Source organism: Triplophysa rosa, linkage group LG7, assembly GCF_024868665.1.
Source record: "Triplophysa rosa linkage group LG7, Trosa_1v2, whole genome shotgun sequence".
Classification (NCBI taxonomy): Eukaryota; Metazoa; Chordata; class Actinopteri; order Cypriniformes; family Nemacheilidae; genus Triplophysa; species Triplophysa rosa.
The window spans coordinates 3,478,087-3,485,125 of NC_079896.1; positions in this window are offsets into that span (position 1 = coordinate 3,478,087).

Consider the following 7,039-nt stretch of genomic DNA (forward strand, 5'->3'; position numbering starts at 1 on the left):
CCAAATCACCAAATCTTCATACCAGAACAGGGCAGGCGTTCTGGGGTATACACAGACAACAAGGGCACCTGTTTGCACCCATTGTGCTTATAGATAATTGTACTTTTCCAGATGTTCCAGAGACTTCCTGTGACCTCCACGACCCAGTCACCTTCCAAACATCTGCCCACACACATCATTAGCTTCTACAGGAAGCACTCTGACAAGACCCAGACCGTCTGTCCACATCAGCGCTCAAGATCTGTCAACACAGCACAATGACTGAAACGTGATGGAAGCGCGTAAAACAAATTCGAGTTGATCTGTGGAGAACAATCATTAGCGTTTTGCAGCGCTGCGATAAAGAACGGGCTTGCAGAAAGAGATAAACACAGAAAATAATTGAGATCGACTGCTTTAAATATTTACATTTGTGCATTTGGCAGATGCTTTTGTCCAAAGTGACAATGCAAATACGTACAGGAAATCCTGAGTACTGTGAAATGTTGTGGGACATGCTCTTTACGAACGTTTTTACATGTCATAACAAGAGACTTATTGGAATTCTCATTCATGTTTTTTACAAGCAATAACTTCATCTCAGTTTTAAAACACTTGTAAAAATAGAATTGCACAGATTACAGAACAGGTAATTTGGTCATCAGAAATCTGATGAGAGATATTTGATTTGACAGATTTTTTGCAAATTTGAGCAGTTTGTTGAGATTTCCACTGGATCTCAAGAGAAATGTATGAGAAACTTTTGGATAAGAAGGAGACTAACGTCTCCATTTGCTCTCCAGCCTTAGAGAAACAATTAACGTATCTGCTGCCGAAATATTAAAACCCTCAATAACTTAATAGGCTTATCAAAGCGATAAATGTCAAACATAAAAGAAATATTTTAATACAGACCACAAATATAACAGTGAATAAAACAGACTTCACAATCACAATTGGAAAAAGCTCAATAATCTCATACACAATGTCAATGAAATATTAAGACATGTAGGCTAAAACAAAGTTCACAGTGTATGTCGGATAACCTATTGGGGGTTAGGTTTGTACAAGCATTATTCCCTCACCACATGTGCACACAGACATTATATAGAAAAGATCCTATAGCTATTGCATGACAAGGAAGCCCCCTTCCACCCAGCACCAGCGGATCAAATGACCTCTCTCACGTATGAAATCTAAGAAGCAATCAAAAGAACGACCATCTCCTAAGGAACAAGCACAAAGACCCTCTCCATATGAAGAACCAGCACGACTCTTAAAGAGTACAATACGCCCCTTACGCCATATTTTTTCTCTTTTTGAATCCTCCAAAAAAAGACTGTAGTCGAGTTTGAGACCAGTTGTTGTAAAAATTCAACTTCTAATAACAAAATACTATAACTATTTTGGGATCTGTATGGACAACGGGCAGGTTCCTAATGATGTTTTCCAGGTGTGGTGACCCATGTCATCTCCTGGGCTTACCTCCCACTGTCATTTACACTCCTTCCAATCTGTCCATGATCCAACCTTCTCTGTTCATTGTTCTCTTCCGTCTTTGGGGAAAAGGAGGGGAGAATTCCTTTGTAATTAGCCTTTCCTCCAAAGTTAAAGAGGTTGGAAATAGGACTTTGTCACTTTCAAATACACTCTAAATCCTAAAACCAAATAATGTGCAAGATCTTTAAGCCTAATGACGAAGTCTTGGCATTTCATTTTTCATCTACTTTCCGATAATTATGCATTCCTGGGGAATTTGGAGATACCAGATGCATTTTGCAGCCCGTGTGCTGTATTTTTCGCATGACTGAGGTTAGTGCAAAATGTGCAAATAGGCTATAGTTTCTTTAGTGTACAAGTTAATACTTTACTAGGTAGACACATAATGGCCAAAAGTGATGTCCAACTTAAAAAAATTGACCTCTTCTACCTTTTTTGAAACATATTAGGAGATATTTAAAATGTCGTATATATAAGTGATTTCAGCTTTGAGAAGAATTGATTGAGACTTGGCAAGAATTACACATATGAGCAGATCTCTATAGTAAAGGCCCAGGAGATCACTGCTGTAGTCAAAAACAACAGATAAATAATTGATAACATTGTATTCTATGTATGCTTATTTTTTAGCTTTTTTTCTATGCATTATGAAAACCCATATTCCCTGATATGCTGTAGATTGACTTTTTGCAAGTTTAGTTTTCTCCATTTTGTACAGCCACGGCATTGTGTCTTATGACACGGCAAGGTGTCATAAGTAGTCTTAACATGTTGGGATGAAGATGCAGGGATGTTCTGAATGCATACTGAACCAAACAAGTCAAAACCCAAACCCACCGCCTATCAAGATTGTTTGTAATTGACATCCGTCGTTTATAATAATGAAGGTAGCCCATAAACAACACCATTACCAGACCAGACGGACAGTCGCTGCAGGTAGGGTATCAAAGATGCCCTACCGGAAATGCCCTTCTGCCCATATACTGGAAAGTTACAGTTCAATCGCCATGAAGTAATTTGATGTTCAAGTACAATAGAGGCACGAGTTTACTCCTAAAATTTGAATTAATCGATACTTCGGATGCTTTCCGGGGTTTTAAATATAACTGAACGAAGAGAAAAAGTTGTTAGAAAACTGATGGAAGACAGCCACTGTATCTAGCGTTACTGTAAATGACACTTTTCAGCACAGCTCATATCAAGGTCTCTGTAAGTTATGGAAATCACGAAAAATCATTAACATATGAAACAGTGCAAAATGATACGTCTGGAACGGCCCTTGAAGTCGGACATCTGACCTCTGAACTCAGGGCGGATTGTCGTTGCACAGACAAATTATGACAGAGAATTGGTTTCACATTGAGAAAACCAATAAAATCCCTCACAGAAATTCTAATGGATTTAACGGTTTGAATTGAAATTCTGTTGTTTTTTATGTATACTTTAATGGTCTCTGTGGGTCTCTACTGTTGTGTTTGGTTCTAGTAGTGGGATGTTATCTAGTTGTACGTTTGCTGCCTCCTTGTGGTGTCCGTCTATTTCATCATAACCAACAAATCCTCTTGTAGAATGTGTACTACGTTGTTTAAACCAACTAACTATAGAAATGAAATACACTCTAAAAATCCAAATGTATTGTTTCTCATTAAAAAAAAACGAATACTATATATACAATTACTATTTGTGTTACAGCTCAATGATAATTCGTCATATATTTGTTGTAGTGTCCATGTTTAACCACAAGAGGGCGAATGATTTTTGAATGGTTTAGACCAGTGGTGCTCAAACTCTTTCGTTGTAAGGAACCCTTTGTGTAGAGTGCATCGCTTTGCGGCCCCCCAAATAAAGACTTATAATCTTAAATTTAACATTTTTATTTAAACAAAAACACATTCTGTTATACAATGCTGAAACATCAATTCTTTTGTCTGGTGGTCTTATTTTTCTGATGTTTGATTGCATAAAATCTATGATCAATTTCTATATTTCATAAAATGCCACAAACTCTGTGGCCCCCCTGGATCCATCTCGGGGTCCCCCAGGGGCCACGGCCCCCAGTTTGAGAACCACTGATTTAGACATTTGACTAATCCTACTGGAGAGCAACACAAATTTGATCAATCTGATACATGTTTCACATTCTGTATTTCCAAACATGCTTTCCATCGAGTAAGTATGCATATCTTGTTTCTGAAGTCCCCTCAAGGATTCGACCCACCAATGGCTTGTTAACAGAGAGAGTAAATTAATTCTCAGTAGACCTCACCAGAAGATTCCAACAACAGATGCTGCAACCGACAGCTGGAAGTTTCTATTAATTAGTTAATTGAACTTTACATAATAATCTGCAGCAGGTAAACGGATATGGTGAACACATGCCCAATGAGAAGTTTAGTGTCTCATAGTACACAAGGCAAAACAAGGTTCATTTAGATTTTCTTTTGGGAAAAAAAATTGTGTAGAAAGTAAGTAGCAAAAAGTGTTTGTAGCTCTGTCGGTAGAGCATTGTGGGTTTGATTTCTAGTGAACACAAATTCAAAAATACATAATTTATATGTATGTGTATATACTGTATGTACAGTATATGTTGCTTTAACATATTCTTATTTCAGCCCACTTATGTTATTCAATCAGAAGATCCGGAGGGACATTTTTAGTCATTCAGAAACTGTCAATAATTTTGTGTGTTCAGATATTCATGTTGTCAATTGAGCATAGGGTTTTAGAAAAACGCTATAACATGTTTATCAGCTTTGAAAGAGCAACCTTCAAAACAAGCAGGTAGTCCTGTTACACAGTTTGCAGGTGCAAATAATCTGACAGACAAACACACACACGACATGCACATATTGTTTTTGCTGTGTAAAGAGCTTAGGGCATCCTGAAACAGAGGCCTGAAATCTCAAGGGCACACGATTTATTTATGGAGTCACAAGGCCAGAATACAGTAGTAGATGGCAGAGCATATTTAATAGAAAGTATTTCCAAAATATCATCTTTTTTCTTCTTTTCTGTATAAGAACAGAATATCTCAGTATTACATCTATTTTTCCAAACAAATTCGGTAACAAAGCTTCAATTAGCTCTACAAAGGCCCAGTGCCGCTTTCAACCGCCGCTTTTCTATCGAAAAACAATCCCACAGTAAATATGCTAACGGTGAAGGTGACAATATCAACGCTAAGGTTGCGCTAGAGGATGTAGGACACAGGTGCGATGGTGAGCGCCGTGCCGTCCTTCTCTCTTTTGTCCCTTTAACGTGCTGCCGCGTTTAATCTTCAGGGTGCTAATATATACCGTCTATTAAAGGGGGGCTTGGGGGGAGCTGAATACCTCCCGGCTCATGATTAAGAATATTTATACCTCACCTCTCAGTCCCATCTGCACTGAGATTTTTCTCCTTTTCATAAATCACTGGGTTGAGGCAATTGCACACAGGCAGACTGGAATGGGATTTTACTGCCGGGAGGGAGATGGAGCTGAAATGAGAACGCTGGTTTGTTTTTAAACCAGAAGCGTGTTAACATGCGGGGAAATTTGGGCCACGTGCATGTTTAAGAACATCTCAGATCTGTAGCACTCGGTTTGGTTGGTTGGTTCGTTTTCACAGAGCGGGCGATTACATTTCGTGAAAGACAATTTATGCAATATTAATGTCTTTTGTTGTTTATGCCTGTTTCAGTATAATTGAGATAACTGTATCACGCAGCGTGCCCAAGAGCTCACATCGTTTCCTCCTCCCACTGATATGTAAAGAGTCATCTATCAGAGTCGTTTTATAGAGATTTGCGAGTAATTTTCCACCTCTTCTTTTGGATGATGTACTCTGATGATATTCTGTCGTGCCAGGCGCTTTGCATGGTTGCATCGCGATCAATAAGGTCATTAGGATTCCCTGACTGGGCTTTCCTCCTGTCCTATCCACCAATTCATCACTCGCTCCTTTGAGATGAAGACATGCAATCCAAGACACCATGTAGAAGATAAAATGAAAATTGTTTCATTATTTATTCGTTCTCATGTCATTCCAAACCTGTATGACTTTCTTGTGCAAAACACAAAAGAAGATATTTTGAAGAACGTTGGTAACCAAACGACATGGGCCCCCATTGACTTCCATATGGACACAAAACCACTGTGACATTTCTCAAAAGATCTTCTTTTGTGTTCCATGTATAGCATAAACAGTACAGAATTAATTCAGGAATTTATGAAACAAACATGTCTGTGATGATGGAAGAGAAACACTTCTTCCAAGTTTTGAGAAATGTAATTACTCATTTTCCTGCATTCCAGTTTCAGGACATTTTTCTTAGTTTCTCTCTATTTGAAAATTGCTGATGCGTTTCTTGAGGGGTGTGATAGCTTCTCGATTGGTCTGAATGGCACTGGATCCCTTTCAGTCACAGGCCGTCCATTTTTATGTTAATGACATTTACGTGGCATTTAACAGATGGATACGGCTGACCTTTTGGTGTCTGATGAGGCTTGTGGTCAGATGATGGCTCTGCTCTAACATTTAACAACATCTGCCCATGCTGCTTTAGGTCGTTTCAATATGGGACACATTCCCAAAATCAGGCGGTCCTTAAATAACTCCAAGCACACTCTAGTGAGTTTAAGTCCTTTTGTTGCTGTCACTCAAACTTTAGCAAAAAGTAAGTAATATGAGTACAATTATTATTGTGTTTTATTTGTTTTGTGGCTTGAATGGACAATATGATTTTGTGATTATATATATATATATAGTTTTTAAAACAAATATGTTTTGGTAATATTTGTAGTTTAACATGACAGTGACCTCAAAAGAACCAGACTAAGCACTTGTATCGCCATTGCTGTGCTTGTCGGCTTTAGGGTTGATCATTTTTTTAGTATATCTTTAAACTTTAGAATGAATCGTCGTAGTTTATTAGTTTGGTACGTCTCAGTGGTTACCTGAAGAGTCCTGCATTCAAAATTCTGAAGATGTTAAGAAATTAAACATGTTTATAAATTTAAAGATCTTTACTCCGTATAGCTACCTCTTTTTGAGGACGTTACGAGTCATTGCCTGGTTATACTTTTTGTCTATATTGCATTTTGATGACATAACGTGTTTACAATACAATTCATTATGAGATTGAACAAAGAGGCATCTTAATTATTGGTTGATGGTTATGCTGTTACAATATGGTTTTTGAAAGACGTTTGTCACAATCTGTTTAGGGTTGGAGGGTTTGAGAAGCAAGTTTATGGTACGCTATTATATGAAGCATTTATAATGCATTATATAGATCCGAATCCAGCTCTTGTAAATGAAACAATAGCAGTAATTTATTTAAATCGCATGCAGCTTCAAATAGTTCGTGCCTAGTTTTATAAGGGGGGTTTTGAGCTGCAAACGCCATTTAAATAAGGAATATTTTCAAAAATAAACAGCTCAAGCCTCACACACCAGAAAAAGATTCTTGTTGCTTCTGGATCATGCGTTCGACTCATGAGATCTAACCCAGTTTTACGTTGCTCTCCAGAGATGCTGATGCTAACTGGATTAAAATCATTAAGATCTGCTTGTATCC